This window comes from Diadema setosum, chromosome 11, assembly GCF_964275005.1.
Source record: "Diadema setosum chromosome 11, eeDiaSeto1, whole genome shotgun sequence".
In the NCBI taxonomy this organism is placed as follows: Eukaryota; Metazoa; Echinodermata; class Echinoidea; order Diadematoida; family Diadematidae; genus Diadema; species Diadema setosum.
This window is the reverse complement of record NC_092695.1, coordinates 16,016,009-16,029,127: the sequence shown is the minus strand read 5'-3', so window position 1 is coordinate 16,029,127 and position 13,119 is coordinate 16,016,009. Positions and strand designations below refer to the sequence as shown.

Below are 13,119 nucleotides of genomic sequence, written 5' to 3'. Positions count from 1 at the left end.
TAAAATCTAGGAGAAATTCACTGAAGCATGAGATAGTGCTTGATAAAGATAGTCATGTCAATTTTCACATCTAGAAAAACTCCCTCCCATAGAGATAACACGTAATAGCGAAGATTGAGAAAGAAGTACATATGGCCTTTGACCCCATTTTGCACACCCAAGATGGCATCTGAGCAATTAGTGGTTATTTTGTGAAATGATCCTTGTAACATGTTCTTTACGTGTGCAAAATATGAGAAAGATAGGACATATATTTACCAAGATACAGGATGAAACATTTATAACCTTTGACCCTAATTTACATACCCAAGATGGCGTCTGATCAAGTAGTTGTTATTTTGTGAAATAATGTTCGTGACATGAACTAAACATATGCAAAATATGGTGGTGATAGGGTATGTTTTTCTTGAGTTATTGCACAGAAAGTTGGAGAAAGAAAGAAATATTTCAATACATCGAAGATAAGCTTTAATTTCAACCAAGTTTTTTCACGTGATCCCGACAACGTATGAAAAAACGAAGGGCACACTTTCGATAACCCTACGTCTCAGCTACAACATATTAAAATCTTAGAGAAATTCACCGAAGCATAAGTGAGCTAGTGCTCGATAAAGATAGTCATGTCAATTTTCATTTCCGTAAAAATTGCACTCCCATAGAGATTACACGTAAACTGGTCAATTTTGACAAGGTAATTTACCTTCAATCCATTTTTTTCGAGGTGATGTCGTCATCTAATCAAAATTGTGTAATTACATTCATGAAAGAGCAATTCATAAGCTACAACATATTGAAATTTGGGTGTAAATTGGCAAAGGATAAGTGAGATACGCTCGAGTAAACTTGAAATTTGATGACGTCATTTTGAAAATTTACTTTTTTTACTTTATTAAGAAATTTGATATCTTTTAATCATTTTGTCAGTATTGCCAGCCCATGAAATGACATGCACATCTCATCAGCTTTCAGAATATGTAAAGAAAATGGGGGGTCACCATCCATCCTGACGAGTAAAATCGGATTTAAAATTGGCGGTTTTTTGGCATAGTTGCTCTGTATATCGCCATTGACGCGCGCGCGGAATTTCAACTTTGACGGGCCCGTATGACGTCATATTGAATCGGATTGACTTGAAACTTGGTAGAAATATTCCTTGATATTTCAGGCATCTGATCCGTGTGAAAAAATGGCAAATTTCTATTGTATATGAGCTGTGCGTGCGTATATATGCGCGCGCGTACGCGTCCGTCCGATTTTTTCAATTTTTCAAAAAATGCTCCAAATGGTCTGAAACGTGTGCAAAAAGATTTTGAGCTCGATTGGAGCATACAAATATTTCAACGCGCGCGTACGCGCACGTTTTAATAATAAATATGAATTTTGATAATATGAGTAGAATGCACTTGACTTGAAATATATGTGACGTAAATTTCATTGAAAATTTGCATTCCATTAATGAGATATGAATGAAAATGTGTTTCCATATAATGACGTCATCGTGACGTCACGGTCGACTGATCACTATGATACATTAGATCTGTCATCTTTGTGACATGATACATACATGGTATGATTTTGAAATTGATAGGCAGAGGACTTTCTGAGCTAATCTCTGCACAACTTTTGAGGAGAAATAAAGAAACAAAGAAGAAAGAATCAGTACAGATACAGAAGGTGATCCGAGAGGATACTCCGATCACCTAAAAAGCCAGCATGACCCAAACTCAACTAACATCTCTTGTACTTCTCCATAATTATTCACTACCACAAAGTGATCAACCTGGAAGAGGTGGTTGATATCTTCAGCAACACAAATCGAAGATGCTGAACTTGGTATAAATGATATAGGTATAAGAACAAGGGCGCCGGAAGCGGGGGAGGGGGAGGGGTTGCAAGGATGGCACTTGCCCCCCCCCCCCCCCAAAAAAAAAAATAAAAAAATAGATAAATAAATAAATAAATAAATAAATGTTTGGGTTTTGGTTTTTTTTTTTTGGGGGGGGGGGGCAAAACGGTTTTGCCCCCCCCCCCGTGCTCCCTGTAACAAATTAATCAATTATTTAAAGACCAATATGAACAACTAGACTCGGAATTTGTCAAGACTGACAAATTAGGTGATCCGATTTTTATTTTTAATCAATGATTCGAGTTTTCACCTGAGATTAGGGACATTGGTCGTGTGATGTTTGGATTCTCATTTTGAAAAGGGAGTCAGACCTGCCATCTTGGGTACCGAATTCCGTATACACTATGAAAGAAGCAGAATGAACTATATTTGACCTTTGACCCCACTTTGCACCCCCAAGATGGCATCTGAGCAAAAAGTGGTTATTTTGTGAAATGATTCTTGTAACATGGTCTTTGCGTGTGCAACATATGGGAAAGATAAGACATGTATTCACCAAGATACAGGATGAAACATTTATGACCTTTGACCCTAATTTACATACCCAAGATGGTGTCTGATCAAGAAGTTGTTACTTTATGAAATAATGTACGTGACATTAACTAAACATGTGCAAAATATGGGGATGATAGGGGCTGTTTTTCTTGAGTTATTGCAAAGAAAGTTGGAAAAAGAAAGAAATATGAAAATACATCGAAGATAATCTTTAATTTCAACCACTTTTTTGGAAGTGATCCCGACACCATATGAAAAACAAAGGGGACACTTACGATAGCGCAAAGTCTCAGCTACAACATATTAAAATCTGGGAGAAATTCACCGAAGGGTAAGTGAACTAGTGCTCGATAAAGACAATCATGTCAATTTACACATCTAGAAAAATTCCCTCCCATAGAGATAACACGTCATAGCGAAGATAAAGAAAGAAGTACATATGACCTTTGACCCCGATCTGCACAGACAAGATGGCATCTGAGCAAAAAGTGGTTATTTTGTGAAATGATCCTTGTAACACGGTCTTTACGTGTGCAAAATATGGGGAAGATAGAACATGTATTCACCAAGATACAGGATGAAACATTTATGACCTTTGACCCTAATTTACATACCCAAGATGGCGTCTGATGAAGTAGTTATTATTTTATGAAATAATGTACGTGACATGAACTAAACATGTGCAAAATATGGTGGTGATAGAGTATGTTTTTCTTGAGATATTGCAAAGAAAGTTGGAAAAAGAAAGAAATATGAAAATACATCGAAGATAGGCTTTGATTTCAACCAAGTTTTTGGACGTGATCCCGATACCGTATGAAAAAATGAAGGGCACACTTAAGATAGCCCAAAGTCTCAGCTACAACATATTAAAATCTTAGAGAAATTCACCGAAGCATAGGTGAGCTAGTGCTCGAAAAAGATAGTCACGTCAATTTTCATTTCCAGAAAAACTGCACTCCCATAGAGATAACACGTAAACTGGTCAAATTTGACAAGATTACTTTCAATCCAATATTACGAGGTGATGCCGTCATCTAATCAAAATGTTGTTAATATATTAATGAAAGAGCATTTAGTAAGCTGCAACATACTGAAATCTTGGTGAAAATTGGCCAAGGATAAGTGAGATACGCTCGAGTGAACTTATAATTTGATGACGTCATTTTGAAAATTTGCTCTTTTTATTTTATTAAGAAATTTGATATCTTTTAATCATTTTTCCAGCATCGCCAACCCATGAAATGACATGTACTTTCAGAATATGTAAAGAAAATGGGGGGTCACCGTCCATCCTGACGAGTAAAATCGGATTTAAAATTGCCGGTTTTTTGGCATTGTTGCACTGTATATCGCCATTGACGCGCGCGCGGAATTTCAACTTTGACGGGCTGTTATGACGTCATATTGAGTCGGATTGACTTGAAACTTGGTAGACATATTCCCTGACATTTCAGGCAGGCGATAAGTGTGAAAAAACGGGAAATTTCTATTGCATATGAGCTGTGCGTGCGTATATGCGCGCGCGCGTACGCGTCCGTAAAATTTTTTCAATTTTTCAAAAAATGCTCTAAATGGTCTGAAACGTGTGCAAAAAAAAATTTGACCTCGATTTGAGCATACAAATATTTCAACGCGCGCGTACGCGCACGTTTTAAGGTATAGATGAATTTTGAGAATATGAATAGAATGCGCTTGACTTGAAATATATGTGACGTAAATTTCATTGAAAAATTCCATTCCATTAATGAGATATGATTGAGAATGTGTTTTCATATAATGACGTCATAGTGACGTCACGGTCGACTGATCACTTTGATTTTAGTTCGATTGCCGTCTTTGGGAGACGATACATATATGGTATAAGTTTGAAATTGATAGGAAGAGGACTTTCTGAGCTAATCGATGCACAACTTTTGGGGAGAAAGAAGAAGAACTAGACTTGGAATTTGTCAAGACTGACAAATTAGGTGATCCGATCTTTTGAAAATCAGTGGTTTGAGTTTTGATCCCAATATAGGCATGACTATACAGGTTTCATCTGTGTTTAGGGATATTGGCTGTGTGATGTTTGGATACTGATTTTGAAAAGGGAGTCAGGTCTGCCATCTATGGTACCAAATTCCGTTCACACTATAACGAGGATACAGAATGAAGTATATTTGATCATTGAGCCCACTTTGCACAGCCAAGATGGCATCTGAACAAAAAGTGATTACTTTGTGAAATGATCGATGTGACATGGTCTTTGCGTGTGCAACATATGGGAGAGATAGGACATGTATTGACTAAAATACAGGATGAAACATTTATGATCTTTGACCCTTATTTACATGTCAAGACGGTGTCTGATCAAGTAGTTGTTATTTTATGAAATAATGTACGTACCATGAACTAAACATGTGCAAAATATGGGGGTGATAGGGGCTATTCTTCTTGAGTTATTGCAAAGAAAATTGGAGAAAGAAAGAAATATGAAAATACATCGAAGATAACCTTTAATTTTAACCACGTTTTTGGACGTGATCCCGACACCGTATGAAAAAAAAAAGGGGACACGTACGATAGCGCAATGTCTCAGCTACAACATATTAAAATCTGGGAGAAATTCACCGAAGGGTAAGTGAGCTAGTACTCTTTTCGAAAATCAATGATTTGAGTCCTGATCCCAATAGGCATGACCGTAAAGGTTTCATCTGTGGTTATGGATATTGGCCATGTGATGTTTGGATTCTCATTCAGAAAAGAGAGTCAGGTCTGCCATCTTTGGTACCAAAGTCGGTATACACTATAACGAAGATACATAATGAAGTATATTTGACCATTGACCCCACTTTGCACAGCTAAAATGGCATCTAAGAAAAAACTGGTTATTTTGTGAAATGATCTTGGTAACGTGGTCTTTGTGTGTGCGAAATATTGGAAAGATAGGACATGTATTCACCAAGATACAGGATGATAAATTTATGACCTTTGACCCTAATTTACCTACCCAAGATGGTGTTCGATCAAGTAGTTGTGACCTTATAAAATAATGTACGTCACATGAACTAAACATGTTCAAAATATGGGGGTACTAGGGAATGTCTTTCATGTGTTATTGCAAAAAAATGTGCAAAAAGAAAGAAATATGAAAATACATCGAAGCTAAGCTTTAATTTAAGCGAAGTTTTTCGACGTGATTTCGACGTCGTATGAAAAAAAAAAACCCGGAGGACACATATCCGATAGCGCAAAGTCTCAGCTAACACATATTAAAATCTGGGAGAAATTCACCGCAGGATAAGTTAGATAGTGCTCGATAAAGACAGTCATGTTAATTTTCATTTCAAGAAAAACTGTACTCCCATAGAGATAACTCGCAAATGGGTCAAATTTGACAAGGTTACCTTCAATCTATTTTTACGAGGTGAAGACTTCATCCAGCGAAATTTTGGATTGATTAAAACTGATAGAGCATTAAATAAGCTACAGCATACTGAAATCTGGGTGAAAATTGACTAAGGATAAGTGAGATACGGTCGAGTAAACTTGAAATTTGATGACGTCATTTTGAAAATTTACTTGTTTTGATTTATTAAGAAATTTGATATCTTTTCATCATTTTTCCAGCATTGCCAACCCATGAAATGACATGTACAACTCATCAGCTTTCAGAATATGTAAAGAAAATTGGGGGTCACCGTCCATCCTGACGAGTAAAATCGGATTTAAAATTGGCGGTTTTTTGGCATTGTTGTACTGTATATCGCCATTGACGCGCGCGCGGAATTTCAACTTTGACGGGCCCGTATGACGTCATTTTGAGTCGGATTGACTTGAAACTTGGTAGAAATATTCCTTGACATTTCAGACATCCGATCAAAGTGAAAAAACGTGAAATTGTTATTGCATATGAGCTGTGCGTGCGTATATGCGCGCGCGCGTACGCGTCCGTCCGATTTTTTCAATTTTTCAAAAAATGCTCTAAATGGTCTGAAACGTGTGCAAAAAATTTTTGAGCTCGATTGGAGCATACAAATATTTCAACGCGCGCGTACGCGCACGTTTTAAGGGTATGGATGAATTTTGAAAACATGAGTAGATTAAACTTAATTTGAACTATATGTGACGTAAATTTCATTGAAAAATTCCATTCCATTAATGAGATATGAATGAGAATGTGTTTTCATATAATGACGTCATAGTGACGTCACGGTCGACTGATCACTATGATTTTATTAGATCTGTCGTCTTTGGGACATGATACATATATGGTATAAGTTTGACATTGATAGGCATTGCACTTTCTGAGCTAACCTCTGCACAACTTTTGTCCAGAAATAAAGAAAGAAAGAAAGAAAGAAAGAAAGAATCCGTACAGATACAATAGGTGATCCGAGAGGATACTCGGATCACCTAAAAAGAAGAAGAAGAAAGAATCCGTACAAAAACAGAAGGTGATCCGAGAGGATACTCGGATCACCTAATAAAGACACTTTTCTTGTCTAAAAGGTGTCAATTTCATAACTGAAAAGGCAAAAATTTCGCCTCTAACGGGGCGAAAATCATAATTCATCATTAATATACATTATACCTATAGGCCTACATATTTACTTATGACTAAATTTAGTATATAGATGGTAGCCTCGCATCCTCGAATGTGCCCCCTGAAACATATCTTTAGTAAACCTTACATTTTCCCTTTCTTCTATGCTTTTTAGCAATATAAGAATAACTTTTATTGCTTGAATAATGCGATCACGTTTAAGCTTTTAATGAATACATTTTAGACGAATGGCAAAGTGAAAGTGGGTCGCTCGCTCTGCCCGTACATAAATATAGTAATATGAACAGCTTTCATAAAACAAACATCACTGCGTAGGACTATCATCATATAACTTATGAAAACTGTTAATTTGATATATACGGGCAGAGCGAGCGAGCCACTTTCACTTTGTTATTCGTCTGAAATGCATTCATTAACAGCTTAAACGTGATCGCATTGCTCGAGCAATAAAAATTATTCTTATATTGCTAAAAAGCATAGAAGAAAGGGAATACTGTTTGTGATAAATGACGTGTACATAATCATATCTGATGTAACCGGAATTAAGCAGAAATAAATCAAATCAAATCAAAGAAAGGGAAAATGTAAGGTTTACTAAAGGTATGTTTCAGGGGGCACACTCGAGGGTGCGAGGCTACCATCTTTACACTAAATTTACTCATAAGTAAATATTATAGTGTATAGGTATTATAATGTATATTGATAATGAATTATGACTTTCGCCCCGTTAGGGGCGAAAATTTAGCATTTTCAGTTATGAAATTGACACCTTTTAGACAAGAAAAGTGCCTTTATTGTTCATATTGGTCTTTAAATAATTGATTAATTATTTGTTACAGGGAGCACGGGGGGGGGGGATGAACCGTGTGCCTCCCCCCCCCCCCCCGAATTTTATTTATTTATTTTTTTTTTGGGGGGGGGGATGGTGGGGGCAAGTACCACCCATGCAACCCCACCCCCTCCCCCGCTTCCGGCGCCCTTGTTCTTATACCTATATTATCTATACCAAGTTCATCATCATCCTTCTTGGATTTGTGTTGCTGAAGATATCAACCACCTCTTCCAGGATGATCACTTTGTGGTAGTGAATATAGAGAAGCGCAAGAGACGTAGGTTGAGTTTGGGTCATGCTGGCTTTTTGTTTTTGCTTTTTTTGTTTTATTTTGGTTGTTGTTGTTTTATCTTTAAAAATCATTCTTCTGTCGTATTTGGAGCTGTGCCCGGGAAGAAGTTTTCACTTTTTTTTTGTTCAAGCGGACCCTGCTCGCCAGCGGGGGGGTTTCGTTCGAACCCCCTGAACCCACCCCCCCCCCCCTTTACGGGCCTGAAAAAACCCATACCTTACGGTACTCACTTTTGAAAATGAGTATTGCGATAAATCGAACCCTCTATTCCAGTCCAAGATGCATGCATTATTCAGCAAGTCAGGCGTAGATTCAATTCTCGATGTAGTATGCATATAACGGCACGAGCGTGCATGTGAGTGAGGCCAAGGCGAGGGCCGTCGACTGCTCGCCTCGCCTCGCGTCGTTGCCGCGCCGGCGTAGCGCGCTAAATCTAGGTACTGCATAGCCAGCCGACCGACTGGCCGGCCACTCACCTCAGCTCAGTGCTAACAAATTGCCATGGCACTCTGACTCCTCTCAGACTGGCGCCACCTTTTGGCCGGGAAAAAAGAGGAACGTATTTTTTTTTTTTTTTTTTTTTTTGATCAGAGTGAAATGGTTTTATCAGAGTGAAATGGTTTGAGTGCAGTGAAATGGTTTCGTCAGAGTGATATGGTACGCCAAAGTGAAATGATTTTTTTTTTATTGAAAAGTGAAATGAATTTTTGTGAAAAGTCAAATGTTTTTCGTTAAAAAGTGAAATCCATTTTGTGAAGAGTGAAATGAATTTTTATTCAAAAGTGAAATGTATTTTTATGAAAAGTGAAATAAATGTTGGTGAGTGAAATGTATTTGTTAAAAGTGAAATGAATATTGGCTGGAGTGAAATGAATTTTGTTTTGTTTCCCTAATGGCGTTCCATAGAGCGCTATAGTGCCACGCTGTTCATTGACACGGTCCCGTCGACCTTCTTACCGATAAAGCAACCAATGAGTGAAAGTTCCCGTTATCTGCCCATGGTATCGTTTCACTTCGTGTTCATCCTTTTGTGGAATGTGTTCATAATCCAAACGTCAGCATATATACATGTACATTTCCCCCACTGGAATTAAAGCAGCACTAGACATGCTAGAAGAATCGTTTGAATAAAATGTTTGTTCATTGACACTGGTCCGTCGAACCTCACATGCCGCTAATTTCCACCCCGTGAAAGTCCCAACATCATTTGATTCATGTCCATTCCCTCATGGAGAGTATTGGTAATCCAAACGTAAACACACATTTTTCAAAGGAATCAAAACAGTAACAGACAGTCTGATCGACGTATACTCTTCATGGGATTTTTTTTTTATAAGGGCGGTTGTTGTCCAACATGGGCTACAAAACCTTATGAGAGGGGTGCATCTTCCTATCCCATCCCTTCCCGACGCACACATTGGCAAACCAAACGAACAAAAATAGCTCTAAAGAATACATGTACATCCAAAATTGAACATAAATCACGAAAACCGCTACAATCAAGGTTTTTGCCATGGTTCCTCCCATAGATTTCCTTCATCCCACAGCTAGGAGTTGTCCATAACATGGGCTCCACAAGGAGTAGTAGGAATAGAACATACTATAAAACCCTAACTCTTGTACTGGTCTGGACCATACATACTCCTATTAAAAAAAAAGTCAGACCGACCCCCGACCCCTATCTCATACGTTTTGTGCCGTCTCTTTTCATCTAGGATTTAATCTAGTATTTTTCTCTTGCATTAATGCTTTCAAGAAAAAAAAAATAATTACTGAAAAAAAATAAGCATCTTAACAGCACAAAATAAACCCTCTTTCCTGTTTGAGGTGATTTTATAGGGAGAATTTCTTGTTCTGTCATTGGCCACCGAAAGAGGAAAACGAGATGTTTACAACAAGAAATGGGTCACGTGTGTCCCTCATACTTAGGAAATTTACAGAACTTGGGGTCCGTTGGGGCCGTGTGATAATAATCTTTTAACGAGGCTTCGAGTCTGAGCATAGATAGACGACTTGAACAACAACAACAAAACTCACAAAAATATCAGCTGAGACCAACAGTATTGGCCACTGAACTCCGCTTATATATCCTTATACCTCCTCCTCCTTCTTCTTCTTCTTCTTCTTCTCATTATTATTATTATTATTATTATTATTATTATTATTATTATTGTCATTGTTATTATTATTATTATTATTATTATTATTGTTATTATTACTATTATCATCATCATCATCATCATCATCATTATTATCATATTATTTCGAAACTGTCGGCGTCCTTCCGCTGATGATAGTCTTTGTGCTGCAGTCGTTTCTTTATGATAGTATGCTTATCCCCGCTGATACGGAGAGGAATCTGAGAAGTAGAAAGATGCTAAGCGTCACAATTATTTTAATTCTGTTGCTGCTGCTGCTTCAACTCCTTCTAATACCATTACTGCTTCACTACTGTTACCGCTGCCTAGGCACACCACGACCACCACTACCATTTTCTGGCCTGGATTGGCAAACTCTCATACAATGATCCTTTATTTCTCTTCGCGGCATAATTTCGAGAATTTGGAGGCTCGTTGGGGGACAGATCTACAGCGGAGATAATTTCCTACTATTCACAACCATGCACTTTTCAGTTTCAGTTTCAGTAGATTTGATTGTTTGATTCTACACCTCACGGCATCGTTCATACGAACAGCTCCTGGGCTTCCCCTTCTGTTTCCAATCCTCGTCCTCCTCATCCTCAATTCAATTCAGTTCGAATTTTATTTCCCTTCTTCGACAAAACATAGCGAAACATCCTCCTCATCCTGAAAATAACTTCAACCATCACCTGTGTATTCTTATTACCGCTACCAATGCCCCGACGTCTACCTGCACCACCACCACCATCCAAACTATTGCTTATTTTGCTAGTTCTGTGATAGAGACCATTGATTGGACCACCCAACCGTCACATCATGACGCATTCGACCCTGGCACTCGGGCTGGCAGTCGGAGCTGTCATCCTCGCGACAGTTTTCTCTGTGACGACCGCGCAGACCACTCCAGTTCCAGAGAACTGCACCCAAGGCGCACTGTGAGTAATCGAAAGCACTTTCATTTTCAGAATGTACCCGTCTAGCAATACATGCAAATGCTATATGAATGTCTTTTTAAGAAAAGTCTTGCTCTATAAAACTCCTTTCAATGAATATGATAAATTGGAGCTGGAGCATCCCAAAATGTGTCCCGAGTGTTGAAATGTATTTCGTATATACTTGCAGGTGAACTGGAAGCCCAGTTACTATATATTGCTAGTCAAGGAAAATATTCATAAATCCAAATGCATTAATGAATCAATTTATTTTTTAAAAGTGTCAGATAGCGGAAGGAATGGTGATTATACCTTTTCCATTTAGCACAACACCACCTTCCAAAGATGATATCAGACCTACACAGATGAACGACCTTAAAAGCTTCTCTTCTTTCCTTTCCTTTCTGCGCCTTGAGCACATTAGTCATGTGAAATTGGCGCATTATAAGTACCCTGTGCTATCATTATTATTATTATTATTGTTATTATTATTATGATAATTATTATTGTTATTATTATTGTTGTTGTTATTATTATTATTATTTACTACTTGATTATGTTAACAAATTACATGAAAATAAAGACAACAGGACAAAACGTGAAACAAAAATCATTTTCTTTGCACGCCTATATTCAGTACAGCTGTGATTTCATCATTGAAATTCATGTTCCTGGCAGTCTGGATTAATTCACTTCCAAAGTTTGCTCATAATTTACAATAGAAAATTTAAAAAGTATAATTAGAAAAAGGAATATTTGTAATACAGCAAAACTTGAAAGTACAATGCAGATATTCCGTTGTGAATTAGTGTATCAAACATGAATTACACATGTTTCTCATTGTGAAGCGAAGCAAAGAACGAACTGCGAAAATGGGGTCAATGCTTGTAGTGTGAGGGTTCAACTTGTGGAAGAAAATATTTCGTGCTACTGTTGTAGCAAACAAAATAAAGAATTGTGCATGGAATTCAAACGATGTCGCTATACCAAGAAGAGAGAGAGAAAAAAAAAAAAACCCGAAAGAAAAGAGTCACAGAAACCCTTCCTTTGTAGGCAGTGGTACACTTATGTCCATTTCACAATTTGTCAAAGTCGGAATTATGTGCTATGATTTACTCGATAGTCTGTTCATCTTTAAAAAGTGAATTAACTACTGCTAGCTCTCAATCCCTCCTTTGCAAATGAAATGATTTCAAAATTCAAAGACAACATAAGTCCGTAATTCAAGGAATTTGTTTCACTCAAAAATACTTACTATTTCAACAATACATCACTGTAAGTTTTCCTTTTCATCTTGCAGGTATTATAGCGCGAACAGAACACGCAGGACAACCGCTATGCAGATATACAGGGGCTCATGTTTCACGGGATTTTTCAGAACAGTATGTAATAAAACAAGGTATGATGACAGTACTCTGAACAGTGTTTGTCAATATTATGTACTGAGGTCGATATGATGTGTAGTTTCTAGAAGGTTTGATTTGATTTTATTTGATTGAGTTTGTTATCACCATGTACAAAAATAAGACATTGAAATAATGTGCAGGAACAGAAATAGCTCTTAATTCAACTCACTGGTACAGCAAAAAACAAATTAATGATAAAGGCTAGAATTTACTCCTCTTTCCACGCCTATTGTACTATAAGTACAACCTGTAGCTGCTGAAATTGATTGGAGAATTCTTATCAAGAAACCTGCCCATCGCCAATATCTGTGAAATCAAAACATTTATTCATCGTTTTCATTGTCCAAGTAAATCAAAGCATATACAAGAATAGAAATATGAGGTTTTGAAATAACCATGGAAAATGTGCTTTCATGTGCCATTTTTTTTAAATAGAAGAACCAATGTCTGATAAAGCTGTATAACTGTACATGAATCCAGCACCACTAAGTGTAAACCAGGGCAACTTTAGTTCACATTTACACTTCCACTACCATCTTGCTCAATCAATAAAAATATGATTGATT

General features: G+C 37.4%; 1 long non-coding RNA gene across 2 annotated transcripts in view; it reads left to right on the top strand.

Annotated features, from left to right (window-relative positions):
• LOC140234765 (uncharacterized) overlaps nt 1-12,547 on the top strand; it is a 47,413-nt gene extending 34,866 nt beyond the window's left edge. For both annotated transcript variants that reach the window (XR_011901649.1, XR_011901650.1), the window contains exons 2-3: nt 10,988-11,150; nt 12,448-12,547. This is a non-coding gene — a long non-coding RNA (uncharacterized lncRNA). The remainder of the gene's footprint in view (nt 1-10,987; nt 11,151-12,447) is intronic.
• The last annotated feature ends 572 nt before the right edge of the window (nt 12,548-13,119 follow it).